Source organism: Phyllostomus hastatus, unplaced genomic scaffold (assembly GCF_019186645.2).
Source record: "Phyllostomus hastatus isolate PE091 unplaced genomic scaffold, TTU_PhHast_1.1 phas_contig_198, whole genome shotgun sequence".
NCBI classification, from domain to species: Eukaryota; Metazoa; Chordata; class Mammalia; order Chiroptera; family Phyllostomidae; genus Phyllostomus; species Phyllostomus hastatus.
In genome coordinates, this window is record NW_025333715.1 from 5,648,437 (window position 1) to 5,662,909 (window position 14,473).

The window sequence follows — 14,473 nt, forward strand, 5'->3', positions numbered from 1 at the left end:
TGAGGGCACTTCTCTCAGGTGCGCCTGCCTTGTGGCAGAACATGAAAACAAAACATAAAGTCTCAGAAGGCCTCACCATATTCTCATGTTCTCATGACTGAATCCAAGGTGAAATGAAATGAAATGAGAGAGAAGAGAAAGATAAAGAAATTGGGTCTCAAATTTTCATCTTAAATACAGAACTTGTAACTGCAAAGATTTTCCGTAAGTGGCCTTTATCAAAGTTATCGTTAAGGAGTTTATTGGGCTATCTTTCTAATTCTGTTTACTTCATTGCACACTTGTATGTTTTTATGACATACCTGGAAGAGATTAAAATGGAAAGCAAAGAATACTCTCATGAAGCTGACTTCTGTTATGGAAGGGCAAATGGTGGGACATGGACTGATGGAAAGAGGAAACAAGCCTGATGGGAATCCATTAAGGGGGCAAGCTAGATCCTGGGCAGTGGGGGAAACCTTGCATGTTGTGACATGTGAGGTCTTTGTGATGCACCAGTATCCTGACACCTGGCTGGCCTGACACCAATACCTTAGGACCAAAAAATGATTTGCTTTGAGCTATTGGTTAAGTATATTAAACAACATTGTGAACACCAATTATTAGTTCTCTCTACTGCACTCAACAAGACAGGCCAGTAATCAGTAGGCAACATTTTTTGAAACTTAGTAAGTTAATGCCAACCTGCAATGCTGAATTGAAGCTCATTCAACACAGGCCTTGGCCTCATCACAGTCTAAGGCAACAGACCTGATGTTTTCCTCACTGAATTCAAAAGTGTGTTAAATCAAAATGTTAGTGAAAACCTGGGCAAGAAGAAAGGGGCTAGCAAGAAGAGACAGTACGAGTGGGTAGGAAAGACGGATGGACACAATGGTGGCAGGCTGTAACTTCTGAGACACACAACAGTACAAACTTTCAGACCAATCATCAATAATTGGAAAACTAGAGTTGTCTCTGATCTGCAATGACCCCCTCTACTCAGTACCTTCCTGTTCCTGTCGCAGCAGGCGATCTACACATAGGCCCCTCCAACAGATCTGCAAAAACTTGATTGAGATCCACTGGGCCAGTGACAGGAAGGAAACATTTTGGTCTTCACAAAGCTATGATGACTACCCAACACTGTGGGCTATGTATCTCCAAAGTGGGAAACAAGTTAATCGCTATCCTGAGACAATACATAAATCAGGTTAACCAATGGATCATCTTCCTCTTGAAGGAGCCTCCCTTTTGCTCCAGTTTTCAAGCATTTCCCTGTATCCTACATGAGTTTATATATACATATACTCATAGCTAGCTAGTAATGGTTTATTTACATTCCTTCAGAGTAGAAGAAAATCACCACCTATTTCCAACTACAATACTCTAAAAATAAGTCATGTGATTCTTTCAAATGTGAAAGGTAAAAAGTGGAAACATTCTAGTGTTAAAACTTATAGTAGGAAGGTGGTCATTTGTGAAATAGATATGCCAAAAGTAAACAAAATAAAAGCCATTCAGAGGTTTAAAAGCCTATGTTAATTTTTATAGTTTTTAAAGCAGTGTTTAAAGCCGGAATGCAAAGAATATATGCATTGAATTAAATGACTTTAAGATAGAATAAATAAGAATTCTCTTTCAAAATCCATCAGGCAAAGTTTTCAAAACTCCCCATACAATATTTTCTTGGCTTATACTACTTGAGACAAAGTAACTGGACAATTCCTAGTGATTAGCATTGCATATATGATCCTTTCAAACTTGGGCAAAACTCATCTAACTATTCTAAAATTGTATTATTTGAACATGGCAAATTTCCAGATTAAAAAAAATGTTATTAGACAAACACTTGAGTAGAGATAATAAATCTGGAATTATCCATTGTTTCATATTCCATATTGCTCAAGTTCCAGCTGTATTTAGCAAAGAATTTCAGACAAATGTTCCCCATTCTCTATTTTTCCACATCACTCGAACAGGCTGACAAATCCACTAAAAAGAAAAACTTCATGATAGTAAGGTAATGAATTGTTTTTTCAAGTTTCTAGTGTTGTATAAAAGGAGAGAAGGTTAGCACTCCCCTTGACAAGGATGGAAGAGACCCTTGGGCCTAACAACACGCATACGGTTAAGGCACTGCCACCTACTTCGTGGCATCTATCCACTGTTTTTAGGTGCTGGAAGCAACCTAGATGCCCATCAGTAAATGAATGGATCAAAAAAGTATGGTACATTTACACAATGGAATTCTATGCAGCAGAAAGAAAGAAAGAGCTCCTACCCTTTGCAACAGCTTGGATGGAGCTGGAAAGCATTATGCTAAGCGAAACAAGCCAGGCAGTGAAAGACAAATACCATATGATCTCACCTTTAACAGGAGCCTAAACAACAAAACAAAGAAACAAGCAAAATATAACCAAAGACACTGAAATAGAGGACAGGCTGACAGTGACCAGAGGAGAGAGAAGAGGAAATTTCAGGGGAGAATGGGAAGGGTTTACAGGAACAAATTTAAAGGACACATGGACAAAAACTAGGGGGAGGGTGGTAATGGGAGGGAAGTGGGGAGGGTTGGGTTGTGGGCTGGACTGGGAGTAAAAGGGAGAAAACTGTACTTGAACAATGATTTTAAAAAATTGTTTTTTAAAATTTCTAAAGCATAAGTATGTAAAATGTGTGCAAGACAATTTTAAGATTTATAAAAGCAAAAAACAGTAACTTAAATGTCCACTGGCAAAAGCTAATATTTACTGAGCACTTGCGACATGTCACATGCAAGTGTAATAAACCCTTTACAAGTCTCAAAACATTTCCATTAGACAGGGCCTAGCAACATCTCCAATCCACAGATAAGGAAACTGAGACACAATGAGGGTGAATAAAATTTCATATTGCTGGTAGAGCCGGAATATGAATTTATAGCTCAAGCTCCCACCACCACATTCCACTGTCTCTCACTGAGAGGGAACTTAACCCTGCAGTGGTTACACTTCCAGACTAAAACTGACGATTATTTTGTATGGATGACTACTGTCATTCTCGTGACCACTCAAGGGTTAAGAAACAAAGGCACCTCCAGAAACCTCAACACCATGCAGCAACTACAGGGAGGCAAGCACTGTGCCTTTGATTGCTGAACACTGTAATTCCTAGGAATGCAGTGTGCCCAGCACATAACACATACTCAGTATAATCTTATATATATATATATATATATAAATGTACACATACATATATATTCATATATACATAAGTAAAATGCCTGAAAGAATGTCTTAGCTGTTACCACTCACATCTCCAGGAAGCAGAATTGCAAGTGGGTGAGTTAAAATGAGAAATGGGGGACGTTTTAAATTTTATGTACTTCTCATGATTTAAATGTTAGGCAAGAATATTACTTTTTAAATTCCTTTTAAATTTTGAAACAATCTCAAACTTACAGAAAAACTGCAGGTATGGTACAAAAATTTTTTTCTCTCAATCATTGAAAGTTGTCAACCTAATGCTTCATCACCCCAAATACTAGAATGTATATATTCCTTAAAAAAAAAAAAAAAGAAAGAAAAAGAAAAGAAAATCTCTCAGGCAACTATACAACAACAACCAAAATCAAAACATTAACACGATACATTACAATACCACTTAATCCTCAGGCTCCACTGAAGTTTCACCACTTGTCCCAGCAATGGTCTTGACAGCAAAAGCCCCCAGGTCAGAATCACCTGTGGTATTTAGTTGACCTGCCTCTTCAGTCTCCTTCAGTTTAAAAAAGTCCCATAGTCTTGCTTTGACTTGCATGACCTTGAAACTTCTAAAATTGATCGCAGGCCATTTAATTTGTAGACTGTCCCTTAAATTGGGCTTGTCTGTTGTTTCCTCAAGATTAGATTCAGGTCATGCACCTGGGCCTGAATACCACCCAAACGATGTTGTGTTCTAACTGCATCCTATCAAGTGACATAATTTCAATTTGTCCCTCTGCTGGTGATTACTTAGACTACTTGGTTAAGGTGGTGTTTGCCAGGCTTTCCCACTGTAAAATTACTCTTTTCCTCTCTTTGTAGTCAATAGGTATTTTTCAGAGAGGTACTTCTATATTTAAATAACCCATTCTTCAAACTCTGAATTTACTCATGAGTCCACACATGTTTTATTGCAAAGTAGGTCAGGTTGTGTGCGGTCTCTCAGTTTTCTCCCTTTGTTTTTTTACTTTTAAAAAGATTTATTTATTTATTAGAGAAAGGGAGGGAAAAAGAGAGGGAGAGAAACATCAATGTGTGGCTGCCTCTTGCATGCCCCCAACCAGGAACCTGGCCAGTAACCCAGGCACGTGCCAACTGGGAATCCTTTTGTTCGCAGACCAGCGCTCAATCCACTGAGCCACACCAGCCAGGGTTCAGTTTTCTTTTTTACTTAGCAGGTTTTAATCCATGACTACCACTTCTTAAATTTTGATGAAAAATTATCCCAGATTTGGCCAGTGGGAGCCCGTTCAAACTGGCTTGTGTCCTTTTGACATGCATTCACGATTCTTTGAAGACTTCTTTGCTTTCAAGCACATGCCATTACAGGTTCATCTTAAACTTTTCTGCTCTAATCCTGTAACCAGCCATTTCTCCAAGAAGCTGGGGTTCCCTTTTAGTTAAATACTGGTATTCTGCAGTTAAGATCTAGGTATATGATGTACTCATTGCGACTGGGGTACTCGGACACTCACCCTCTTTATGGACAGTGCTAAGAAATGCATGTATATGTGTATATAAACACACATGTGTGCATTTTACACCTGTATTATTTTTCTATTTGTCAAGCACACAATACTTCTGATTCCAACCTACCATCACAGGATTCATTCCAGTTTTCTCTTTCAATATTTATAACTCCCTTCTCCAACAGTGATGGCTGCTAGCTCCCATTATCCTTAACACATTTATTTGATCAATCCTGTATTTAGTCAATCTCTCAACGCTGCTGACATCCGAGACCCACATAGACGCCCTTCATGCCTCTCTTCAGCTGATAAGCCACACCAAATCCACACTTTCTGTGAAGGCCTCCTCAGTCTGACACCCCTGGCCAAGCCCCCTATCTTCTCTGTCTACTGACTGGGCTTTAGGACAAAACTGTTCAGAAAGAAGACATGGAAGAGAAGAATACTACTTTTAAAAATTAAATGTAAGCCCTGGCTGGCGTAGCTCAGTGGATTGAGCGCGGGCTGTGAACCAAAGTGTCGCAGGTTCGATTCCCAGTCAGGGCACATGCCTGGGTTGCAGGCCACGGCCCCCAGCAACCGCACATTGATGTCTCTCTGTCTCCCTCCATTCCCTCTCTAAAAATAAATAAATAAAATCTTTAAAAAAAAAGTGAAATTAAAAAAATTAAATGTAAAATTATATATATATATTTAAAAAGGGTATCCATTAAATTAGAACTGGTAATAATTTAGACAGCCAAGTTAAAGTTCACTTTTGTATCATCTATGAAGAACAGGTTTGTTAAGTAAATTAATAGTATATACAAGCTTGCAACCCAGTTGTTTAACCTACTTAAGAAAACTAATTGTTTTCAAGCACTTTAAAAATCGCTGGGCATGTACTTGCCTTTAATTACTGTCTAATTACAATAATTTCTATTTTCTTCATTATAGCTTTGATAACCCTCTATTTGATTACACTGTAAGTATTACTATACTTAAACTTAATGTAGTTTAGATCCTTTTAAAAATGTCTCTTTATTAATCAATTTGGCTTTTTAAATAATCATCTGAGATAAAGTGCTTAGCCATTCAGTGGTTTCTCCTTTTTAGTTAATCTATGATGCTGCCCAAAACGGGAAATGCCTTTCCACGGCCTTGCAGGCCCGTTCCCCAAGCCCCCCTGCTCCGCACACCAGCACTCCTGCCTCTTTGTCCTCCGTTATTTATTATGAATGCAGTGCTGAGAAGCCCCATAGAGCCATCAGTTCCCACCACTTGAGCCCATATTTTATTTAAGACATTACACTTCACAAAACAAGGATTCGCCCAATCAATTAACAAGTTTAATTTAAAAAGGTTTGCTTGGGAAGAGAATATATTCTAGAGTCATAGCCCCTAGTTCCTCCACTTCCTTGTTTGTGTGGCCTCAGATCAGTTACTAAGCTTTAAAACTCCATCTTTTAAAGATCAAACCATTCTTCACCTCAGGTTGTGTGAGGACTAAATGAAGTAGTGGGAAGTACCTTCTATATAACAAGCATTTAATGAATACAAGTTCATGTCTAAACTCCTCTTCTCTCTGCCTCATAGGAAAACTCAGTATGATTCAGAGCAGTATTTTAAAATCTGGTCATACACAGCCTCAGAGGAAACCCTCAGAAGAATATGCCAGCCTAAACTGTGTCTGCCCTATCACTGTCCCTAACCAAAACAAGGAGAATATTAAGCAAAACAAAACAAACACAAACAACCACCAGCAAGAGTTCCATAACCTAAAACTGAGTAACTAACTTTGCCCTACCCAGGAGAATAGTATCAGTATTTGAGGGATTAAGGGAGCGGGGTGCGAATGAGGAATAAGCACACTGTAATATTTACTTTGGCTTCCAAATAAAGGTGCCAACTAGTTGTAGAGACCCCAATTAATCCTGGCCTGGGAGTACTGGGACTACTGAAGGCATTATCTCAATGGTGGGTTACCTGGGTTTTTGGGTTTTTTTTTTTTGCTTACAAACCTCTGTCAAATACCAGTGACTAAATATTGGCATTTCATATCTGACAAAAGAAGATTATGTTATTAAAAATCCATTAGAGGTAAGCAATTTTAAAAATCAAAGTTGTTAATAATGTGATGCACCATGGGCCATCCTAGCAGTGTTTTAAAAATGCCAACCCCTAATAGTGAACCAAGCAGAACCGCAAATGCTCCAGCAGGTAAGACATTTCAAAGGCACGGCCTTAACAAGTAACACGGAAGTGAATTTAAAAATTACCAGCAAATAATGCCAGATGAACTATTTGCTCTGTATTTTCAACATATGAAATAGCTAAACTTTTCTGGCATGTAAAATTAGGTGGTTTTAGTGTACTGTTTCTTTTAATATCATGAAAATTTATTTACATCAAAGAGATGGAAGATATAGTGGCATTCCTTCCAAACTGCCTCAAGAGCAAAGCCAAATATTAAAAGACTGCAAACAAAATGCTGATGTACCATGAATATACATGCTGTCTCTGCAAATAATCCTTTCTCTATAGAGGATAAAGTTGCTAACCTGTTTCATTTGCAAAGCCTCTGTGCTTCCAAATGGCCTGCAAGCAAAGGTCAAAGTGTCTCCCATGGGTTTTCGAAGGGCTAGACCCTGAGTGATATGTCAGAAGCCTCAGACACAGGTGGAGGGCATAGAGCCAGGGACTAAATTCCTCACCCAACAGAAGTCCAACTAGTTATCCAGAAGAGCCTGTGTAACCTAAGACAGAAGGGGACTCTCCCCAGGAAGAGAACACATTCCTGTTTGTCAAACTAGGAACTGTAACCACCACCACAACTGCAGATATTACCAGTATTTCTGCAACAGGCAAAGTGGAAAGATTCCCTGCTTTTAGGTACCACACATCAGCCATGCTTTTCTTCAGTCTCTCCACCCTCAACCTGGTACACCAGGCGGCTGCTCTGGCTCTTCTTTGTTCAAAGGGGGAAGGAGGACAGGTGTACAGAGAAGGTACTATAGCTCAGAGAATTCAGAATGATTTGCATTTAAAGTTGTCTCTAATTGTGCAATTTTCCTTGTTTCCTATTAAAGGACATTCAGGTATGAGCATGGGAGGTGGGGAAAACTGTTTATACAAAGCACACTGTTGTCTAAAATATACTTATTTTAAGTGGGGGTGGGGGTGGGGAGAACCAGACAATCCAAAGCTCCCTTCCATGCCACCCTAAATATTTCTCCTAGAAGGAAAGGAGGCCCAGCAACTTCAGGAAGCTATTGCAAACCTCATTGGCCTGGGAGATTTCTGTGTCTAGTTTCTTCCTAAGGCAGTGGAGTATAGTGATCAGGCACACAAACTGAGCAGTCAAGTCTGTCCGGTGACTTCCTACCTGTGTGACCAGATACTTAACCCCCCTGCAGTTAGCTTACAGTCTTCATTATGAAGGCTGAGTTATCGTACGTAAGGCACTTACAGCAGAATGCCTGGTGTTCACTGTAGGAAGCACACAGGAACTAATATTACCTTCCCCTTCTCATATACATGTGTAAGTTCTCACTTCCTCCAACCCCCGCTCTTTCTTTCCCTATTCTTTCAAGTCATTTGCCTGACCCCGGTTTTATCTTATTCCCAACCCAGCCTGGACTTTTTTGAACATTCACCAGCATTCCCCAAAGGCTTCACCCCCTGGTTATCCCACACTATCTATTTAGGACAATCCTCACTCAGCCTCAAGTAACTGCATTCTTCACCGTGACTTGCTGGGAAAGGCTGCACAGCCACAAATCACTGAAATTACAAATAAAGGATCTCCCTTCTCAGCTAAGCCCTTAGAGCTGGTAGATGATTCTTTATGTTGTTTTCCTTTGAAGGTGCGGGGTGGAGGTCTTAATTTTCTAAATGTTTTCTCTTTCTTTTCCCTCAGACTTCATCTCATATTTTACAAAGAGGAATGCCTTCTACTTTGAGGCCAATGTCTCCCTGGGGAAACTCCCTCAAATATCCTTCTCTCCACTTCCAAACTTACTCTCTCCTCTCCAAGGCTAACCTGTCATCCATGCAGCAAATCTCTCCCCACACCTGAGTTGTCTTCCCAGACACACTCTCCCATGTTCAAGTCAACTAACTGTATCAAATGCCTACTCAGGGGACCAGGTCACCTCATGGATGTTGAGGATATAGAGCTTATTCTTGTACTTCCAATGGTTACCTCTCTACTTGCTCTTTCCCCTTAGCCTTCCGATTCATGCTTTAAAATGCAAGTCCCACAAGGGGAGAGATTTTTATCTGTTATGTTCACTGCTTTATTCCTAGAGACTAGCACAGCTCCTGGAATACATAAGGCACTCAAAAATTTTTGATTAGTTAATTCAAGCCACCCTTGATTCATTTATCCATTCAACAAATGCTCAGAGCACTCATTGTGTGTGGCAGGTGCTGGGGTGTGTGGCAGGTGCTGGGATTACAGGGGTGAGCACAACTAGTTTCTGTCCTAGAGCTACTCACTACAGTGACAAAAAGAGACCCAAGAGCCCACTCTGAGCCCACTGGAGACTTCTCGATGCGGCAGACCACTGACAAGCAAGATAAACAATGTGATGGAGCTGCGGGGCCCCAATGGAGACCCAAGGACAGAGGGTGCACTGAGCTCTTCAAGGTAAAACCTAACCACCCACTTTCACGGTTTATCTCAGCAGACCCCCCCCTGAGGCAAGGGCCCTGATAACTGTTCTTCATACTTCCCTAAACTCCTTCCTGTCTGGGTTTCTCTTGCACCACCCCTCTTCCTGTTTCATTGCATCCCCTGAGGACGCACTGTCAACCTCCGGCCTAGACAACCATCTCTACAGTAAAAATCAATGTCTCTGAAACTTCTCTTTTGAGCTCCAGACCTGTATTTCCACCTGCCAAGTTGTAGTACATGTCCAGCAAACATCCAAAACATATCTCAAGCAAAACCACAGCCTCTCAGCCCCCATCCTCACCCTACCACATAGTTCAAACCCACTGAACACCTACCCTAACTCACAGCACCACTCATTCACCCAGCCTGGGGCTTCTCCACAACTCCTCCCTCTTTCTCATCATATCCAACAGATTCCACATCAGAAGTCTCTAAATCTGGTTTTTCCATCTTTACTGTCATTGACTTAATTTACATTTTCCTGCTTTGACTGTCTGCCTCTTGTATCTTCTCCTCCATCAGACCCTCAACGTGGAGATCAATGGAAGCAGGCTGATTTTTTACAAGCTGCTTTCTACAAGATAAATTCCAAATTTCTTAAAATATGAAATCCAAGCAACCTATCCACTCTCCTCTGGAAAGCCTACACTTGTATCCCACTAATATCACACCATTTCCCAGACCCTCCTACTCCCTAACTTTGTTTTTGTTATTTCCTCTGTGAAATGCTAACAGTAAAAATAATGGGAACAGTGGCTTACATGGACTCCCAACAATATGCTACTTTAAATAAATGCTCACCTAGTCATCACAACTAGTCTTCGAGGTCGGTACTACTGTTGTTACTCCCCAGTCTCCCAGTGAGGAAGCTGAGGTGCACAGATATTACTTGCCCAACACGGGGCTGACCTAACCACACAGCTGCTCTGGGTTCAGAACCTTGGTTCTTGACCACTGGCACTACACCCCCTCCCACAGATTTACTCACCATCCCCTTCACCAAGCAACTCCTAATTATCCGTTAAGACGCAGCACAAATGCTTCTTCTTGGGTAGAGTCTTCCCCAGTGCCCTAGCTCGCTCTCTCCATCCTCTCAGATCCCTTCACATCATACTTCCACCTTTACTACAGACAGCCTCACTGGCCGTTTACATTAGTTTAAAGATAAAAGTCAGGCCTTTCTTAATCTTTGTAATCAGTGTACTACACAGCGTAGTGCTGAGAATATACATAAATACTTATTAATAAACAAATTCTTCCTATGTAGGACCTAGAGTATATCCTACTCAAACTCAAGTCTACCTGGCAGGTTCACCGTCTCCAAACACTCTACACTGCTAATCCCAAACTCTCACCTCTTCCTCTCTGCCCTAGGGCCCTAGAGGACAAAGTGTCAAAGCCCTTGCTGCCACTGCCACAACCAGCTCACAGCATTATCACAGCTGGGGGCAGGCCAGTGCTCCCCTTAATTAAAGAATCAAGTGTATCTAAGAAGCACTTTCTCTCGAAAAAAGACAGAGGTGACATTTGATGTGGGGTGGCCTGATTCAAAAACTTTGTCACTTAAAATGTGAGGGGGGGTTGTACACATAAAAATAAAAATGTACGTAATATGACAGAACATCGGCCATTATTCGTAACTCATAAAGAGTGAACAGGCTGGCAAAACATAAATAACATTATTTAGTCTTGCCACTTTTACATAATCACCATGACTATATACCTCATAAATAAGATAAACTTTGGTAGATTCTACAACTTCTTAGCATATAACAAAGCTAGCTTGTTTTTTCTTCTTTTTTTCTTACATTAAAGTAGAATGGTTATCTGTTTACAGTATATTTAGAGGGAATAAAGTAATATTTTACAAAGTGTGACTCATTATCACTGTAGTCAATAAATAAGAATGGAGGAGGTAGTTCCAAAACTTGAAGTAAGGTTTATTCCTATGAGTAAGACTAATAAAAACCAGCAAGCACACAGTTAATGGTAAAACATGCTAATAAGAGATGCTCTATAATTAAGATGTGCTTCCCAAATGCTGACCTTTAGTACCTGTACTGATCTGCATTCCCCATGTAATGACTTTCATAAAGCTATATTCAGTTTACTGAGATGTCTCTTATTACGATGTTTTTCTTTCAAATGATAATAATAAATGGTGGGTTTTAAAAAATGCCTTTACTTGGCAAATTTAAAACTGGTAACTCATGTTGGATTCCAATATTGCTTTTGCACTGTTACAGTTCCCTGAAACCTAAGTCTGGGAAACACCATATTAAAGTGTCTGAAGAGATTTAGGAAACAGCTAACTCCAGCTTGCTTGACCAGGAGGTAATTTTAGAAAGGCATAATTGAAATGGAAAGCTAACCATGCATTTCCACAAACTGTGCCTAAAAAGCAAAAACCTTGAACATTAAGATTTTATATATACACATCACTTACGATTTCCAATGCCCATTAGCATCTTAAAGATGGTTAAGTCCTATATAAGTAAAAACCAGTTTAATTCAGCTTAATCGGGAAAAGAACCTTTTATTTTTCCAGGCAAACCTATTAGTATCCTGTCAAACAGTGGCAAACATGGAACTCATCAAATGTATTGATGTATGTCCAAAATGTGTTAATAGTGGAGGCTCATCTTCACGAAACCTGGAAGAGGGGCGGGAAACATTCCCCCTCAAAAAACATTATGGCAGCATTTTCTGTTGGGTTTTCCCAAGAAAAACATATAATCTGGTAAAAGGGTGTTTTCTACTTAAGTTTCTTTAAAATCCAGGAAAAGCATATATATAACCTCCATTCCTCAATATGGATGGCCAGCTCCTTTTGATCCACATGGAATGCTTTGGACAGAAAGGACAACATTCTGATCATCAAAAATATCTATCGCCCACATGTTGAAGTAACAAATTAACATTTTTTTTTATAAAGCACTTATATATTTGGTTGGTGTGGTAACTGAGTAGACTAATAAATTTGATTTTCAAGACCAGCAAAACTGGGAATCATATCCTGGAATATGGCAACTTACCAGTTTTAAATCTTCTACACATCTCAGTGAGACAACCCTTAGTGAGTCCTTAGCTCAATTTAGTGGGTGGGGATAATCAGCTCTTTTGGTTTTTGTTTGTTTTACAAAATAGACTTGAATAGAATATAACAAAATATATTACACATAGTATCAGAAAGTAAATACTTTTGTGTCAGTGTATGTAGAAGGTCTCAATGAAAACTATATCTCATTGTAGATCCAATCAAAAAGTCTGAAAGCCCTGTACTACCCAATTGTCTAACTTCAGCATATAGACAGGAATGTCATGGCATGAAAAGCACAGCGATTATTTTCTACAAGCAAAGGGGTAAAAGAAACAATGGCATCGAGAGGTAAAAATCTGGCCATGGCCACTCTGGGCTCCTGGGAGAAGCAGTAGGGAATTTTCTGCTGGGTCTCTTTATTAAGGCATTAAAGGTATTAAGCCTACCACTATACAGTCTGGTTTTCACAAAGGCATAAATAGGTAACCAAAATGTACTTCTAAAAGAAAACAAAATAGTAAGAAATTTCCATGCTGATTAAAAAAAAAAACACAAACCCCACACAAACTAACCAGAACTTCACAGAACAGCTTATACCCCAAACTCTTAAGAGGGCAATTCACAGAAAAATAGGCTCCTTTGTCAGATAAAATGAAATTCTGCAGCAACCAAAACCAACACTTACTCTCCGGTGTGGATAAAGTTTAGTTTCAAGCATAAGTCAAGATCATTTCTTGCTTTACTGGTTATTATAGGCATCCCTTGGAGATACTGAAGGTTCAATTCCAGACCATTATAATAAAGTATCACAATAAAGCAAGTTGTAATCTTTTTGCTTGTGGAGGATCTTGTCTTCAATTTGTAAAAAATGCAATGCCTATGAAGCACAATAAAGTTAAGCACAATAAAATAAAATATACCTGCATTTGGAAGGTCTAGTAACTATAAAGCAGTCTAAACTAATGAGATGATTAAATAAAAATCTCTGAACCTGCTTTTTATAAACCACCCATATTTAGTGAATATTATACTGGCCCAGAATGGCAAGAAATACAGAATGAGTATAGTAGTCTTAGGCCAAGCAGCCTGCATATCACCAAAAAGAAGTGAGGCACGAGCACAGAAGAACTAGCCCGCTGGCCTTGCAGTGTGGGTGAGGATGCATGAGGAGGAAGGCTAGGACCACTGACGGACAGCTTTCGAGAACATCTGAACCCTAATTTCCTATTTCCCCACCCAGAGCACCATCTCACTGACTCCATGAGTTCAAAAAGGGGTGGGGAATTTTCCCACCTCTCTAACCAAATCTGTATTAAAATGCAAGTCTCTGCATCTGGCATATTTCTTAACAATGACACAAACCAGTATGTTTTAAGAACTTATACCAACGTACTACTCCACTGACCTTAGCCAAAAAATTTTTTAATTCCTGTTTTAAATTTTGGAATCTGTTCACTTTCATATACAAGTTCATCTCCTCATATGCGAAATTAAGATTTGACCCTTCCAATTCTAAAAATACCATTAGCATAAGCCAACAGGTGTTCCAAGATATACCGATCCTTGAAATGCTTTGTGATGGTAAGAATACTTTGTGATGCCTTGACTATTTTCAAAGTGTGTATCGGCTGTAAGGTAATTTACTTTAATTTGTATAATCCTGGGTTGTCTGATATAGTAGCCACACATGGGTAGTGTGCACTTGTAATGAGGCTAGAATGACCAAGAAACTGAATTTTCAATTCTATTTTAGTTTAATTAACTTAAATTTTAAAATTGATACCTACTTCCAGTACTGGAAAATTCTGTTATGTTTGGAAAAACTTTGATATGTGAATGTACTTTTTTTCAACAATAAATTTTATGAGCTCTATATAAAGAACATTTCCAATAAAAATTTCACGTTCAAACTGAAATGTGCTGTAAGTTTAAAATACACACCAGAGCTCTAGGTGGGTAGCTCAACTGGTTAGGGCATCGTCCTGATATGTCAAGGTTATGGGTTTGATCCCTGGTGGGGGCCATACAAAAATCAACCAATGAATGCATAAATAAGTAGAACAACAAATTGATGCCTCTTTTT

At 39.4% G+C, this 14,473-nt stretch overlaps 1 non-coding gene across 1 annotated transcript; it reads left to right on the forward strand.

Moving 5' to 3' along the window:
• The first annotated feature begins 2,029 nt into the window (after positions 1-2,029).
• On the forward strand, positions 2,030-2,155 carry LOC123816288. Its single transcript, XR_006785254.1, has one exon. It is a non-coding gene; the product is annotated as a U6atac minor spliceosomal RNA (small nuclear RNA).
• The last annotated feature ends 12,318 nt before the right edge of the window (positions 2,156-14,473 follow it).